Here is an 18,428-nt window from a genome sequence, read left to right as displayed (position 1 = left end):
GCTTTTGGTCGTCTAGGCTTTGTTGGAAATAGACAAAACACACACACACACCCACAAATATGAAAAACTCGTACACATATGACCACAGTTCTCTGGCTTCAGTACCCACAGACTGTGGTCATGTGTGTGTGTGTGTGTGTGTGTGTGTGTGTGTGTGTGTGTGTGTATTTCCAATGAAGGCCTGGTTGGCCAAAAGCTCATTTTATGACAGTCTGTTCATTGTGCTTGTCTGCTACACAGCATCTCTACTTTATTGGGATTAGTAACTATCCTTTTCATGCTATTGTTTCTTCCTAATAAACATTTATGCTTTAACACAAAAAGTTGAACAAAGCTGTCTCCGACTAAAGGCATATAATTTCAATACTTGTAGGTCAATGCAAGGTGAGCAACAATGTGACATCAGTGAAAATAGCTCCGTATTGAGTTACTGTTTTAATTTTCAATGTTTGACATTTAGGACTTTACCTGCAAGAAAAGTCACAAGCTGCTTCCCTCAAAATATGTGCATTGCTTTCCAGCCTTCCTTCAGTTATTTGTTGATAAATAAGATTATTTTACATTTATTGCAGTACGAAATCTAATTTTTGGGTTTACGCCATCAGGTGCACTTCAAATTGCTTAATTCAAAAAGGGCAGAAATTGACTATAAGGGGGAACATCAACTGTAAGAAATAATTGTGGAGCAGTCACAAGTTGCATACAAATTGCTTTTATTACTGGTTTCACTCATCAGACCTAAGCATCTTCTGAAACTTTTAGCAGCCGCTGTCCACAAATTAAAAGTATTTGACATGTGGCCGACGGCTACTTGAAGTTTCTGGAGATGATTGCATCTGAGAGGAGAATTGCTTAATGTCGGGAGTGAATATGGCCAAAATACTGTGAGCTTTCAAAAATATTATTCTAGATGGCACATTTGCTTAAGAGATGAATGTCTTGTAGCCCATCTGTGGCAAGAATGTAAATGCTTACATGTACAAAACAATTCATAAGGAATTCTGAAATAGGCTGCTCAGTTTAAGCATGGTTATGCACCCATTAAAGAGGAAGATACATTGCTACTCACCATAAAGATGATATGCTGAGTTGCAGCAGGCACAACAAAAAGACTATTACACACTGAGTGTTCAGCCAAAGTCTCCTTGAAAAACAACTACACACACACATCTACACAAGCAAGAACAACTCATGTACACGTGACTATCATCTCCGGCTGCTCTGGCATTCTGGATGGTGCCACCTGAGACAGCAGTCATGTGTGCATAGTGTGTCAATGTATGTGTATTCTCTTTTCAGAAGAAAGCTTTAACCAAAAGCTCAATGTGCAACAGTCTTTTCATTGTGCCTGTCTGCAACTCAACGTGTCAGCTTTACGATGAGTAGCAGTCTATCCTTTTCATAATATTGCTGGTATTCTAACCGAGACTTTCCATTGTTTCGTTATAGAGGAAGAGCACAAAACCTATATGACCAACAAGCATGTGGCAAAAATTCACAACACTTTACTCAATGGCCACAAGCTGACAGTAAGTGACCTTGCACGAAATGCAAAGATTTTTATGGCTGTGTCTACCATATATAATTGCCACATTTAACAGGAAGTTTTCTGTATGACAAATCTTTTTGTTCATGGTTGTTGTGTCCATTCAAATAAACATCACTAAAGAGCATTTGGAGCTGTTTAAATGCAGTTCAGGAGAGTTTGTCTAATTTTTCTAACAATAGATGAAATATGAATTCATTACCACTCACCAGAGATGGAACATCAGTGGAAGGAAATAGGAAAAACTGCCCCAACGAAAGCAAAAACAGTTTCACCTGCAGGAAAAATTATAGCTACCACTTCCCTGTATTCACACAGAGTGCTGCTCACAGACTCCCCGCATGATGGCAGAATACTCATGAGGAAGTATTATATTTCACTGCTGGACAAACTTAACACTTAACATTGATATCTTGCAAAGAACAATGTTCTTTTCAAACAATACAACATGCCATCACACATTTTGAACTGTTGTTGCAAAATGGTAAAACATTCACTTCAGTGCACTTGCATGCCCTACATATTCTTTTGATTTCATGGCTAGCAATTATCAAATATGATGAAATGCCTAGATGAATGAAGCTCCAAATTAAATTACAAGGTTGAAGCTGACACAGGTGCTTACTATGCCTAGTTAGGCAAATCTTACTTCAATTAGAATACTGAAACATTGGAAAGTTTATGAACTATATGTTGTGAGGTAATTAAGTTGAGAAATACACATACAAAAACACTCTCTCTTAAATTATAATGTTTGTATTAGAAAGATCCTCCTTTTTCTAGCATATAGAAGCTGGTAGTGAGCTGTGTGAAGTTCCGCAAATTCTTTGTTTAAAGTATTAGATACAGCTAGGTGTACTATTTGGATAGAGACTATAGGGTCATTCAGTTTTCAAACATCAAGTACAGAAGCACGGTAATTACTAAAGAAGTTGGGTAAAAACAAAATAACAGTAAGTGACAACAGTGATACATCAGCTAATAGGATGTCATCAATTTACTGTCTACATCTAGAGCACCAAAGGATAAAGTTCATATTCTCTGTATCTGAAACTTCGGTTGCTCTTAAAACTCTGAAGCACAGAAAGACAACGGAAAGCGGTGGAATACATCCCAAATTACTTGTGCATTGTGAAAAATATGCAAAAAGATGGCTGGCGGATTTCTTCTCTGACTTTACGATATATGGCTCAATCCCACAAAAAAAGAAGTGTTAAAAATCACAGCAATACTCAAACTTTGTAACTTATGAGACCAGCCAGTCATATATTGAGCACTACTTGTCAGTTAAATGAACGAATTCTATACAACTGAATTAGTCCAGTAATCTTTCAGATCCTTCCTGTTGAGCAAGCTGGATTCTGACCAGGATGGAGATGCACTCATCAAGTCTTATCATTAACATCATTCATTGAAGCAGGATAAGAAAAGAAGCACAAAACTTCAGTTACTTTTGTTGATCTAAGTGCAGCATATTACAGTTTGGAGGCAAGGGCTACTTTTACTACAACTTATTCCATGCAGGCGGCCAACAAGACTAAATGATAACATTTACTGCAGGAAAAGTCACTAGCAAGCTGTAAGTACTGAGTAATGGCATACCACAGAGTATCCTTGCTCTTCTCTTGTTTAATATATCTCTGATATTACTCCAACACAGTCCAGAAAGTTTGGCTATGAGGATGTAGCTACCCAACACAAAACATTCGAAACAACTGAAGTAATCCTAACTTTGATCTAGAGATCTTAAGCCAATGCACCTACAAACTGTGATTAAAACATAACTCAAATAAGATGGAAGTTGTATGTTTTCATCTGTCCAATAGATCGGCACACAAAGCTGCTGATGTCTGTTATGAGGGAGACAAACTTTGTCATAACATACAGCCAAAATACCTAGGAATTACATTAGACAGGACACTTTCCTTCAAGGAGTACCTGACATAAACACCAGTTAAGCTGAAAAACAGAAATGACATATACTTTGTAGCACTAGTTGGGCACTATCAGTATACACTCTTTGAGTATCAGCACTCGGAGTGTATCCTCAACTGCAGAGTACCGTACATCTGTATGGCTTATTAATAGTCCATAAGCGAAAAAGATCAAAGTACTATTTAACAAATCTATGCATATTGTTATTGGGTCAATATGATCTACTAGCAGATATGGGTTACCTATTTTGAGTCACATTCCATCTCCTAATATTAGACAGAAGAGAGTATGCCACTATGTGAATATTGAGTTTCAAAAGATTGTTCACAACCCCGACCTTTCAGTATTGAATGATGTAGTCCCTGTGAAGTGAAAAAGATTAGTATCACAACATTCCACTTTTATCACAGCCAGGATTCTTGCTAAAAATGAATCCAATGCTATTATTATCCTCACAATGCCAGACACTGTCCTACATTCAGGAAAAGTACAATGGATATGACATGTCTCAGACAATGTGGAGTACTCTGAGTTGCATCCGAAGGGGCCATGAAAGATAGTGAGGATCCTATATCATCATATGTCAAGATATTTGCTATTACTGTAACCTTTGAGAGTAAATTTATCAACTTGCTTAATCGCAGTGACTATGTTGCAGCTACCTCTGGTTTCACCATGGTAGAATTTCAAAGTAATCGCTGACTTGTGACAATGTTTTGAATAAAGTCTGACTGCAGTTGTTGGGCATGTCCACTCAGCCTGGCAGTCAAGTGGAGAGGGAATTCAATCTGGGCTTCAGGGCAGAACAGTTGGACTGAGATTATTTGCGAGCTGGCACTGAGGATGCTAATTTGTTTGTCATATGATCATTCATTAACTTTAGTTTCAGTGTGAAAAGATTGATGTCACATAGTGGTAAGCGAAATATTGTTGAATTGTAAATATTTAAAAGTTTTTTCTAAGTGTAGTACTTCTGACAGTCTTAGTGTTCGTCATCTTCTTGCAATAACTGTTCTTAATTGGATCCAACATTATCGGCTACCCTAAAACAAGAGTCACTGGAATATGTGTTTCTTAATAAATAGAGTTTACAGAGGTGGCAAGTATAACCATAACGTTACAACCAACAATGGTCATGCCATGTATGCAGACTGGTGACAAGGACACCCTATCCTGCTACAATCTTTGGATCTGGAGCCCGATTGCCAGTGTCAATGTATGGTGAGTGAATTTGGTATTTTCAGTGTGAACTCGATTTCCAAAGAAAGTTGGACAGGAAAATGAATATAGACAGTGAACAATTATTTTTATTACAAATTGCTTGTGCTGTATATATTTGAATAACAATGGCTAGCTAAACTGAGAATAGTAATGTAACTAATGGAGATGACAGTGTTATTAGGACACTGTTGCAATGTATATTATTAATGAGTCAAAACCGACTATCAGAATTCAAAATGATAAGGCAGCAAAAAATGAAAGTTAAAATTTTCAAATAAATGTAGAACCACCTGAAGCAATGACAGATAACAATCATGTTGATGCTATGGAAAAGGGGAAGTGCCAATGCAGTTTATACAAAAAATGAACACAAATTTGAACAAACCATTCACTAAGCGTAATATAAAAATTCTGGATAAAAAACTTAATAATAAGTGGAATTTGAACAAAAAAATCTGTAATTATGAGGAAAATATGAACAAAAAAACTCGATCAACATAGTCAAACATCGAAATTAGATTTGGCCAAATGTGGGATCAAAAGGCAGTAGGTCATTGTCATGAACTGCATAGTCAGTTCAATAATTTTTTGCAGGAATGTAGCAAATTGCTCGACAAGAAACAATGTGAGTTCATGCTTGAGGTCATGATGCACTGTTAGCAGATAACAGCAGGTGTAACTAAGCTAGAGATGCTAGTTAGCCCACAGCAGGAAATTATGAAACAAATGAATAATGAGGTAGTTCATATTCTGGTACAAGATTTTGCACAAACATTATTGTCAATAACATGCTTGGTCAAGAACAGTTTAAGGACTTTGATACCCACAAATAATTACAACCCATGGATTTCATGAAACAATTTAAAGTTGTGTTTGCATGAATTCGAAATGAATCAGAAAAACTGATATTTCTGTAATACGATGTGAGCCCAGGCGATAGATCACGTATCCAATCAGTATGCTATATTTGCAAACTCTGAAAATGCATTTCTTCACAAATATTGGTTGTGCGAGAAATAATGAAGCATCAAAGTAAAATTATGTTTGATGCTCAACTATGATCAAAATGAAAGGCTGATGCATAAATTTCTTCAGAAATGATGGGAATGTAAGACGTATCTGGACAATCCTATTAGTGATGACGATTTAATCACAATTTTGATAAAGCATTTACCATGTAAAATAAAAAAAAACAATTAGCTTCACAAACTTTTGATGACTTTGACAAGTTGTTATGGGTTGTTGATTGTTTGGAAGAGACTGAACTGAAGGAATGCCTGCTGACTTGGAACAAAATATGACTCATTGAGAGCAACATTTGCAGTGATGCAACACACCACAGCAAGATAATTTTGGATACCCACTGCGGACTCAACAAAATGACAGTCATCAGCGGTACAATGACACATGAAGAGATGAACACTCATGAAATTGTGTGTGTGCAATGATGACTGGTTTTGAAATGATGACAGGAGGGAAAATAATTTTGGTAGATGGAAATCAGCATGTAGTACATGATGGAAGCGTTTGGTACCATTCACTGCTCTGAGTTACAGGTAACAGACACTGACAATGTGCCCGATTACTGGCAAACTAGTAGTAGTTTCAGATGCGACTCACTCCAGAATATGTGAACAGTTTAAGGGGTCAGATGTGAGAATACAAATGATCAGGTGTGAAACTGAACACATTAAAACTGAACTACTGAGAGAAGATGTGCAAGTTGTGGTGGAGGCTTAACTCAGTGTAAACAGTCAGAAAATGACAGCAGTTGTAGATTCTGGTAGTGATACCACAGCAATCTCCAAGAATTTATATGAACATCTTTGTGAAATAGACGAAATACCTGTCTTCCCTGTGAATAGCATGCGTATAGTTACTGCAACTGGGCTAGTAGTCACGCTGTCATTGGGTAGGCACTCGGTTGGTGCAACATTTTAGACAGATACTATGATATGGTTGAGCTGTATCTTGATCCTTTGACTGTGAATTGAACTTTCGGTAATGACTGGCTGGCAGAAAGATGATGTAGGATTGATTACAAAAGAAGAAGTTTAAGTATTTGTAATAAGAGTGAAGTATTGAAGGTTAATTTCATTCGATTTTTCAGGGAAAAGGACGTAGCCTCTGCAGCATGTGGTGTTTATTTTTTTTAAAGCATACATGATGGAACTGATGCGACATTACATATATGCAAAGGATAATGGACCACAGAAAAGTAGACCTACTTCCTATAGAGAAGAATTACAAGAAGTTTTAACTGTGCACATTGAAGCACTTTCAAGTAAACTTCAACTGATGAAGGGAGGTGAAAGTCAAAGTGCAGGCACATGAACCATTTAAAAACAAATCATATTCAATAACAATAACTAGAAGAGAAGCTGTAGGGAAGGAGATTACATGATATAACTGAGAGATTAGCAATGAATACTGCAATCCGTACATCCACTAATTGAAACACACAGCTTGGTCAGACTTGTTTTGGATGATCAGTTATCCATCACAGTGTCTTACCCTAAGAGGAGAATATTGACAACATTTTGCAAAACTTTCCTGGCACTTAATGCCTTATTAGTTTGGGTATGACAGGTAACTCTTGGCAGTAAGAGCTGGAGGAGGGAAGCCGAAAGTTTACTGTATTCTTGCACAATGTACATTGTTACCATTTAAAATGGATGCCATTTGGTTTAAAACAGCAGCATTTGTTAGACCTTTGGATGAGATTCCTGGAGAACTTTACAGGAAGTAATAGTGTTCACTGATGATGTTCTGACTGTGTCTACTTTGTGGGAAGAGCTAAATAAAGTTTTAGGTACAGATAGATTAGCTGGAGTCACATTCAACCTTCAAAAGTCTGAATTCGTGAGGAACCATATACCATTCTTGGGACATGTTATCTTATCAGCAGGTATTTTGCCAGATCCAAAGAAATTAGAAGCAGTTTGAAATTTTCCAGTACCAACTTGTAAAAAATAACTTCAATCTTTCTTCAGTTTTCACAGGTATTGTCACCGATTTCTGAAGGGACATTGCTTGTCATTACCTGCATTGCTGGTATTAACAAAGGAGGATTCAGTTTGGACCTGGAGGACAGAACAACAAGAAGTGTTTGATGAGATAAAGAAACACCTCTTAGAAGCTCCACTATTGCATCTGACAGACCTTAATGAACCATTTCATCTCTGGACGAATGCCAGTGAATTTTGACTTGCTGTCCATCTCTATCAGATAGTCAAAGAAGATGGTAAAGAGCAATATCAGATGGTCATGTTTACAAGTCATGTTTTGTCAGCATGTGAAAGGAAATATAATGTGACTGAAAGTGAAGTACTTGCGATTGTATGGGGCTCTGAATAGTTCCGCTTAATTGCAAATTATTGCATAATCGTCTTGCTATATGGGATCTCGTCCTTCAAGAATACAATTTTGAGATACAATGCATTCCAGGTGAAAGAAATGTGGTACCTGATGCAATGTCACGTCTTCTGCAAAATTTGAAAGATGTTTGCACAGACATACACCACGTACAAATTCACTGGTTTTTACATAGTATCACAAAAGCAGACCAAGAGGCCGGTGAGATGTTAAAAATGATAAAGACAATGTATTCAGATGAGGCTGAGATTAAAATTTGACAATATTACTTAATTCACAGTGACGTCTTGTACCGATGAATCGACTTAAAACTCAGAATCAGGAAGACAGGCTAACTCAGTATCATGGAGGCAGGCTTGCATACCACAATGTGTTTTCTATGTTTTGACCTAATATATCCTCACAAGTTTTGCACATTTTGATCTGAAGAAATATTTACAGCAACTTCAAAAGCAAGTGATTTTTGAAGACATATTTGGGAAGTACAAATGACTATTAAAGATTGAGACTTACATTTGCATACCAAAGTGCCTACATTGCAACATTTGTGCACAATATTCTCCCACAAAAAAAAAATGGGTGAAATCACTGGTTGGGATCTTTCCGGATGCCTTCCAAAGTCTTGTGGGAATTTCCCACAATTCTTCGTAGTGGCTGAATTATTTTCAAAATCTGTTCAGTTCTTTCCACTGAGAAAATCTGGTGGCTAACATTGCTACATCATTGAACAGGCCTTTGTTGAACCCTGCTGAACATATAATACACAAACTAGGATGACTGTTCAGATTCACATGGCAAAGAGCCAGACAATGTTTTCAATGAGTTTATTAATTTTCCATCACCAACTCAATTAACCACTGGAGGAGGACAGCAAATGGCTTTGAAGTAGATAGAGAAGATGTCAATGGCAAGAACCGCAAGACACAACCATTTGGTGAAATCCATTTTGTACAAAATTAAGAAATTTCTGCATTATTACTTGGGGGAATTTAAAATTCAGTGAATAGGGTATCAAGATTCTTTTGGGTTAGAGAAAGTTAATGGCGAAAAAAATTTTGGACTTCAACATGTACCATTGGCATATGGAAGCAAATGAAAATGTAAATGAATAACATAGTCAGAATGATAGGGTGGCATAGATTGGTTGAGTATCTATCCCAGTGTTGTAGTATAAGGGCATGCCTCCTGTGATTTGTTAATTACCAGTAACCTTGTATTAGTGGACGTATGTATCTGTGTGCAAAATGTCAATATGTAGTTGACTGAACTATGGGGTATTACAAGCTATTTAGTGACAGTATACTATTAAACTAATTGTCATACATGGCTGTAATGTCCATGCTGAGCAGTATGAATTCTGTGTTGGAGTGATTCTGCTGCCTGTTTCCTTTTTGTTTTCAAGATCTACCGGCTGGCAACAGTACATCATCATTACGTCAGCCCGTGCAAGGAAGTGGCTCATATGAGGTAAATGACATCACAATATGCAAGGTCAACAGTTGGCAAGCCTTCTGTGGAGCGGCATATTGGTTCCTGTGAAACACCACAACAACACACATGACTGCACTGCATGAAGTGGCTGGGCAGTTATCTTCCCCAGCAGACAACCTGGTGGCTGTTTCGTTTACCAACATAGCCATGAGCCGGAGCTATGACGCGAGTCTTTGAGTTTGTGTGACATTTCTATAGTATCAGTTAAGTTACATAACAAAAAGAGTCATGGAATGTATATTGGAAAGACAGGTTAGAGGCCATATGGGTAGAGGAGAGTGCTCATTGCAGCTGACAAAAATATTCTCTTTAATGAAGTTGAAGTTGAGCAAGACAGTAAAGCTATCTAGTTGTGTATGACAGGTTTAGATGAAAGCAAGTTAATTGTTGAATGTTTTTACTGGCCACCTCATACCACTGTGACAGTTCTGGAGTCATTGGCGCGTAAATACCCAGATCATGCAATACTATTGGACGTGGCTTTAACCTACTGAGTATAGACTGGGGTGTCTGTGAATTCATTGTGGTGGGTATAGACAGACCGTGATGTGACATGCTTTTGAACATGTTTCCTGAAAACTATGTTGATGAGCTAGTTCGGCAGCCCACACACAATGGAAATATCATAGGCCTTGTAGCTACAAACAGTCTGGACTGTATCAACAGCATCAGTATGGAAACAGGGATTAGCGATCATGATGTCATTATAGCAACAATGGTTACAAAAGTTAATAAATCAGTCCATAAAGCATCGCAGTGAAGCTGTCTAGTTGTGTATGACAGGTCTAGGTGAAAGCAAGTTAATTGTTGGATGTTTTTACTGGCCATCCAATTCCACTGTGACAGTTCTAAAGTCACTGGCACGTAAATACCCAGATCATGCAATACTATTGAACGTGGCTTTAACCTACTGAGTATAGATTGGGATGTCTATGAATTCATTGTGGTGGGTATAGACAGACCGTGATGTGACATGCTTTTGAATATGTTCCCTGAAAGCTATGTTGATGAGCTAGTTTGGCAGCCCACACGCAATGGAAATATCATAGGCCTTGTAGCTACAAAGAGTGGGGACCATATCAACAGCATCAGTATGGAAACGGGGATTAGTGATCATGATGTCATTATAGCAACAATGGTTATAAAAGTTAATAAATCAGTCCAAACGGCTATGAGAATGTTGCTGCTAGAAGGAGCACATAAGCAGTTGTTAGCACCTCACTTACAGTGAACTGATAACACTTAGTTCCAGTTAGATGGACATAGAGGAATTAAAGGCAAAGTTTAAGCAGATTGTAAATCATGGTCTAGAGAGTTATGTGCCTAGTAAGTGGGCTAAGGATGGAAAAGACCCAGCGTTGTTTAATAACAAAATTCAGAAGATGCTGAGGCAGCAGGGGCTGTTGCACTCTCAGTTCAAAGGCGAACACACAAATGACAACAAGCAAAGGTTACTAGAGATGCGTGTGTCTGTGAAACGATCTATGCAAGAAGCATACAACAACTATCACCATCATACCTTAGCAAAATATCTGGCACAGAAAGCGTAAAAATTCTGGTCCTACATAAAATCACTAAGTGGGTCTAAGGCTTCCATCCAGTCTCATGTTAACCAATCTGATGGGGCAGCTGAAGATAGCAAAACAAATGCTGAAGTTTTTAATTTCACATTCAAGAAATTGTTCACACATGAAAATTGTACAAACATACTATCATTTGACCATCAGACAGACTTCCGTATGGAAGACATAGTAATAAGCATCCCTGGCATAGAGAAACAACTGAAAATTTTGAAAACAAATAAGTCACCAGGCCTGGATGGAATTCCAGTTCGGTTTTACAAAGAGTACTCTACTGCATTAGCCCTTATCTAGTTTGCATTTATGCTGAATCTCTCACCCAGCACAATGTCCCAAGCAACTGGATAAAAACACAGGTGACTCCTGTATATAACAAGGGTAAAAGAACAGATCCGCAAAATTACAGACCAATACCCCTAACTTTCGTTTGCTGCGAAATCCCTGAACATATTCTCAGTTTACATATAATAAATTTCTTGAGACTGAGAAGCTTAAGACCACAAATCAGCACAGTTTTAGGAAGCATTGCTCGTGTGAAACTCAGCTTATCTTTTCTTCTCACATGATATCCTGCAAACTACGAATGAAGGGCAACAGGCCGATTCCATATTTATACTTTTCCATAACGCACTTAACATGGTGTCCCATTGCAGGCTTTTAACAAAGGTACAAGCATGTGGAACAGGTTCAAAGATAAGCGAGTGGCTCAAAGACTTTTTAAGTTACAGAACCCAGTACATGTCCTCGACAGTGAGTGTTCATCAGAGGCAGTGGTATCGTCAGGAGTTCCCAAGGGAAGTGTGATAGGAGCAGTATTGTTCTCTATAAACATAAATGATTTAGCAGACATGGAAGGCAGCAATCTGAGGTTGTTTGCTGATGACACTGCGGTGTACATTAAGGTGTCGAATTGAGTTACGGTCGGAGGATACAAGACTACTTGACAAAATTTCTAATTGGTGTGATGAATGGCAGCTAGCTCCAAATGTAAAAAAAGTTTAAGTTAATATGGATGAGTAAAAAAAAAAAAGAAACCTATAATGTTCAGCATTAGTAGTGTCCTGCTTGACACCGTCACATCATTTAAATACCTGAGAGTAGCATTGCAAGGTGATATGAAATGGAAAGAGTATGTGAGGACTGTGGCTGGAAAGGTGAGTGGTTAACTTCGGTTTATTGGGAGAGTTCTGGGAAAGTGTGGTTCATCTGCACAGGAGACCAAATGTAGGACACTTGTTCAACCTATCCTTGAGTACTCCTCGAGTGTTTGGGATCCATACCAAATCGGATTAAATAAAGACATTGAAGCAATTCAGAGGCAGGCTGCTATATTTTTTACTGGTAGGTTCGAACAATATGCAGATGTATGGAGATGCTTCGAGAACTCAAATGGGAATCCCTGGAGGGAAGGCAATTTCTTTTCGAGAAACACTATTCAGAAAATTTAGAGAACCAGCACTTGAAGCTGAATGCCGAACAATTCTACTGCCGTCAACATACATTGCACATAAGGACTATGACAATGCAAGAAATTAGGGCTCATACTGAGGCATACAGACAGTTGTTTCTCCCTTGCTCTATTTGCAAGTGGAACAGGCAGGGAAACGACTAGTAGTAGTACGGGGTACACTCTGACATGCACTGTATGGTGGCTTGTAAAGTACCTACGTTGATGTAGCAGATGTAGATGAAGAAGAGTCTACACTGCAGTGAAGTACTGTGACAAATGTTGAGGTACTTATATATTTATGTCATTGGATTGGATTTTTCATCTCTTATTTTGTTAATTATTAACATTAGTGTATTTTACTTAAAACATTTATCTATATTATGCAAATCTTTCACTACCAACATTTTCATTGTCATAATATAAATAGTTTGCTGGTAATGTCACAGACTCTCTCTCTCTCTCTCTCTCTCTCTCTCTCTCTCTCTCTCTCTCTCTCTCTCTCTAATTTCACAAAGAAACTTTATGTCACCATAAATTTCAAGGCAAAATTTTTGTTTTGAGATGCTGGGATATGTGAAGATCCTATATCATCATATTTCAAGACAAGTACATCTGCAACTGTCTGTAAAACTTGAGAGTAAATTTATCAGTCTGCTCAAGCACAGTGGCAATGATGCAGCTACCTCTGGTATTGATGAGGTAGAATTTCAAAGTAATCGCTGCCCGTTGACAATGTTTTTGTAAATTCTGACTGTTGTTGCTGGGGTGTGTGCTTAGCATGGCAGTTGAGTGGAGAGAGTTGAGTAATAGAGTTCAGTCTGGGCATCCGAACCGAGCAGTCAGACTGAGACTATGCACAGAGTGACACCGAAGTTGCTAATTTGTCTGTAGTATGATCATTCATGCTGCATTTGTTCGTTTGAGAGTTTCAGTGTGAAAAGATTGATGTCACATAGTGGCATACGGAAAAGATGAAGGTCGCTTAGTGACATGCATAATATTGCTGAACTGTGAACATTTAAAAATGTTTGCTAAGAGTAACACAACTGACAATAAATCTTACTGTTTGTGATCTGCTAACAATAACTATTCTTAATCAGACACAAGTTACACTGAAATAAGTGTTTCTTACATAAAGGAGTTGAGAGAGATGTCAGTAACGTCATAATATAACACGCACGCATGGAGCAGTCATGTTATAAGATGTATAGAAACTCTCCACAAGTGTGGCAAATCTTCATCACCATCTTGTGACTGTGATGCTGAATCACGGACAGTCACTCATGTTGTATCAAATGACCTTCATGTAACTACAAGGGTCCCCTCAATCATTTCCTGACAGTGATGGGTTGAGTGATAAACTGTAGAAAAGACATTCATATTTGCCTATAGCTATTGTCATATTATGGTGTACAGTGCTGAGCCAGAACATTATGACCACTGCTGATCGCGAGGTTGAATGCCTCCTGGTGGTGTAGCAGGCATGTGACACAGTAGCCTGTAAGCTGAAGAGAGAGAAATGGCCAGTAACTATAGATAAGATAGGGGCCACAAATGTGGAACACCACTGACGTAAGTGGTTTTGGCTAAGGGCACATTGATATGGCCTTGCAGCTGGAAATGAGAACATCTGAAATGTCAAAGCTGATTGCCTGTTGGTGTATTTCTGTTGCGAGTACCTATGAAGAGTGGTTGAAGGATGGTGAAACAATGAGTAGGCCGTATGGTATTGGACAACCATGTCTCATCATAGAACATAGAGGTCGAAGGATCCTCCACTGTGTAATCCAGAATAGGCAGTGATTTTTGGCAGATCTGACAACAGAGTACAATGCTGGTGCAGGCACAAGTGTCTCAGAGCACACAGTTCACAAGTCATTGTTGAACATGTAGCTGCATATCACACAACCCCTGGTGTTCCTGTGTTGACCCAATGACATTGTCTGTTATGATTGCAGTGGACACAGAATCACTGAATTTTCACCGTGGATCAATAGAAATGGGTCGCTTGTCAAATGAATCACATTTCTTGTTACACCAGGTTGATGATTGGGTCCTTACAAAGACGTCATCTGCGCGAATGGGTGCATGGAACATGCTCTGCACCACAGATGTAGACCAATGAGGGCAGAATTATCTACAGGCTACACTGAGCTGCACTTCCATGGAATCTGCGATGGTGATCGAAGGCATCATCACCGCCATGAATTATGTGAACATTATTGCTGACCAGCTGCATCGCTTCATGCTTGAAGTCTTCCCCCATGGCGATGACATCTTCCAGGAGGGTAACTGTCCTTGTTGCCAGGTCACAATCGTGCAACAATGGTTTGAGGGGCATTATAATGATTCACATTAATGTCTTGGCCAGCAAATGTTAGCCATCTGTACTCACTGGAACACGTATCGGGAGCTAGCTGCGTGCCCACAGACCACCGTCCTGTAACTTGCAGGAATTGCTTGACTTGTTTGGGGACATGTGATGCCACATACTTCGAGAGTCCTGTCAAAGGCATGTAGAATCCATGCCAAGCAGAATCTCTGGTGAACTGTGTTTGAAAAGTGGAACAACACGACATTAATAAACAGGTGGTCATAATGTTTTGGCTCGTCAATGTAGCAGCTTCGTAATCTTTGGGTATGTATAGCTATCTATGTGATGCAGAAGCTTTAACATATACCGCATGAAAAATACATAAACAACAAAGTATTAGATAAAAACAGCAGCTAAGCAATACAAGATATGGAGCAGTGTCTCTTTTCAAAGTAGCTATTTTCGTCTAAACGTACATATACAGATTACACATTTAGAAGTAATTTCAATAGTTTTCAGTGGATTGAAACAAAACATGCATGGATGTCATCTTTCCTTCAATGGAAAAGGTTTCTGATGGCATTTCCACGAGCTACCTGAGAAATTAGCGGGGATGGTATCTTGGATGAAATAGTAAAGTTTCTTAAGTGATGGAACTCAACCATCCTAAAGTGCTGCAAAGAAACACTGTAGATGTGTATTATTTTTAAAATACACTTTGTATATGGAAGCCTTAGGAGAACATTCATTGGTACAATCAGGAAATAAACAAACATGAAATTTTATAAAAACTATGTCCATAATGAGCTAGCTGTCTACAGAAAGTGAGAAATACAGTGGTTGGACAAAAATATGGAAACACCACAAGAAATGCATGCTTGAATATAAATGCAGATGCCAGCCAAGCATTTAGGTGGTACTGTTGTATTTGTCCATAAACGGCACTTGTGTAATGCCCTCAATAAGCTGCAAGCAATAGTCATAGTCAAAAGTAGTCATGAGTCGTTATGTCGGGGCTAGGTGAATTCAAATGTCAGGGGAATTACTAGTGCTTGTATGGTGGGTGCTTCTGTAACCAAGGCAACTGAAGTGCTCGGTTTCACAAGATGCACTTTGTCAAAGAATAATAGCATGTAAAGATACAGGGAAAGCAGAAAAAATTCATTAAATTACAATGCACATAAAAGTGTATGCTGAGTGATCATGACAGACAGTCATTGAAGAGGATTATGATGAAAAATAAGTGGATGGCAGCTGCAAAAGTCACTACAGAACTGAATGTCAGCACTAAAACAACAGGAATTAGCCTCATACACTAGGAACAGCCCAGCAAACTTGAATTTCAAAACCACACATCCATGATGCAAATGCCCATAACAGGAAAACATGATGCCAAAGCCATAAAACATGGACTATGGAGCCATGGAACGAAGTCATTTGGTCTTGTTTCACACTGATTTCACCTCTTGGCTGAGTTTACATATGGTGTACACCATCCCATGCCTATGATACAGACTGCTTTGCTTTGCTGCCACGAGTGAAATGTGCTCCAGATTTTAGTGAGCAGAAAAAAACAGGTGCTCTAAGATGCAGTACTGGACAGAGTGTGTCACTAAACAAAGGGTGCCAAAGTTATTATTGTGGAGTCTATTTTGGAAAATATACTGATGGAGAAAAATCGCAATATGAAAAAATAATTAATGAAGAGTAATGAAATTTCAAGAACACATTTTTCTTGGTAACATATTTCAGTGGGAAAAATTGGAAGGTCACAGGTTAATGTAAGCGCGAGATAAGCCACTGCAGTTGTGAAATGTTGACACATTAATAACTGGTGCAACAGCCAGAATGTAGAATGCAAGCACACAAACGTGTATGCATTGTGTTGCACAAGTGCCTGTTGGCAGTTTGTGGGATAGAGTTCCATGCCTGATGCACTTGGTCAGTCAACACAGGAATAATAAATGCTGTTTGTGGATGACACTGGAGTTGTCATCCAATAGTGTCACACTTGTGCTTGATTGGAGACACACCTGGTGAATGAGTAGGCCAGGGCGACATGTTGACACTCTGTAAAGCATGGTGGGTTACAACAGCGGTATGCATGTGAGCGCTATCACACTGGGAAACACCACCTGGAATGCTGTTCATCAATGGCAGCATAACATATTGAGTCGCCAGACAGATGTACAGATTTGCAATCAGGGTGCATGGGATAACCATGAGTGTGCTCCTGCTGTCATATGAAATTGCACCCTAAATCATAACAAAAGGTGTAGGTCCAATGTGTCTAGCACACAGACAGGTTGGTTGCAGGCTTTCAACTGGCCTCCTCCTAATCAAAACATGGCCATCATTGGCACCAAAGCAGAACCAGTTTCCATCACAAAACACAACAGACCTCCACTCTGTCCTCCAACGAGCTCTCACTTCGCACCACTGAAATTGCAAATGGCGGTGGTTAGTCAGTGGAATGTACACTACAGGCATCTCGCTCGGAGCTGTCCTAGAAGTAATCAATTTTTAACAGTTCACTGTGTCACTATGGTGCCAACTGCTGTTCAAATTTTGAACAGACATTGTCTTTCAGATATAGAAACAGACCTATCGACTTTTGTTTATGTGGCATAACTCCTTCCTGGCAGCATGATTTTTTTTTCCCCCGTCAGTGTATAAAGCTTCATCTATTTGAGAAAAAATGTTCGAGTTATAACACGAGAAAACTAAAAAAAGGTAAACCTTATTTTCTTTCAAGTTACCATTTTAAAATAACCTCTTGAAATAGTTTCAATTAATTCCTTGAGTTGAAATTTGATTTTAGTGGTAACACAAGAGTTAATATCAGGATAACAATTACATGAACATTGCATTGAGTCATAGAACTGTATTTTTTTTTATTAAAAAACTGTGATTCAATATTTGTTAGTTAAAATTACAATTTTTTGATAAGCATGGAATTTAAAAAATAAAAGTAGTACGCTACTAGAGATGTTCTGACCAGTGATTCTATGATTATAACCTTTTTACACTACACATTCAGCTACTGACAAGTTCGTTAATTTTTTTTTACAGTTGTTTCTTATTTAACAGCATTTGGAAATCTTATTGTCTTCGTGTGTGTGTGTGTGTGTGTGTGTGTGTGTGTGTGTGTGTGTGTTTCTTTGGAACTGTGCTGTACTGCTTTCAGAAAGTGATGTCACTGCATTTGCCTTTACAGCCTATGCGTATGATGAAAATTAGGAAGGGCCACTTTGTAAGGTCCCTTGTCAGACTTTGTAATTCCAAAGAAGCCAAGTGGCGACAGGTGTGAATATTACTGAACCATCAGATTAATAAGTCACCTATGCGTAATACTGACACAAATTATTTACTGAATAATGGAAAACATGGCAGAAGCCGATCACACAGAAGATTGATTTGTGTTCTGGATAAATGTAGGATCACGTGAAGTAATACTGACCCTATTACTTGGCTTAGAAGGTAGGCTGAAGAAAGGCAAACCCATTCAGAGAAAGA

At 38.5% G+C, this 18,428-nt stretch overlaps 1 protein-coding gene across 9 annotated transcripts in view; it reads right to left on the bottom strand.

Moving 5' to 3' along the window:
- LOC124776292 (mitogen-activated protein kinase kinase kinase kinase 5) overlaps positions 1-18,428 on the bottom strand; it is a 305,769-nt gene that overhangs the window by 40,900 nt on the left and 246,441 nt on the right. The gene's annotated exons all lie outside the window — the stretch shown is intronic.

The sequence above is a fragment of the Schistocerca piceifrons genome, chromosome 2, assembly GCF_021461385.2.
Source record: "Schistocerca piceifrons isolate TAMUIC-IGC-003096 chromosome 2, iqSchPice1.1, whole genome shotgun sequence".
In the NCBI taxonomy this organism is placed as follows: Eukaryota; Metazoa; Arthropoda; class Insecta; order Orthoptera; family Acrididae; genus Schistocerca; species Schistocerca piceifrons.
Note: the sequence above shows the minus strand (reverse complement) of the source record. Positions and strands in the feature narration are given on the sequence as shown.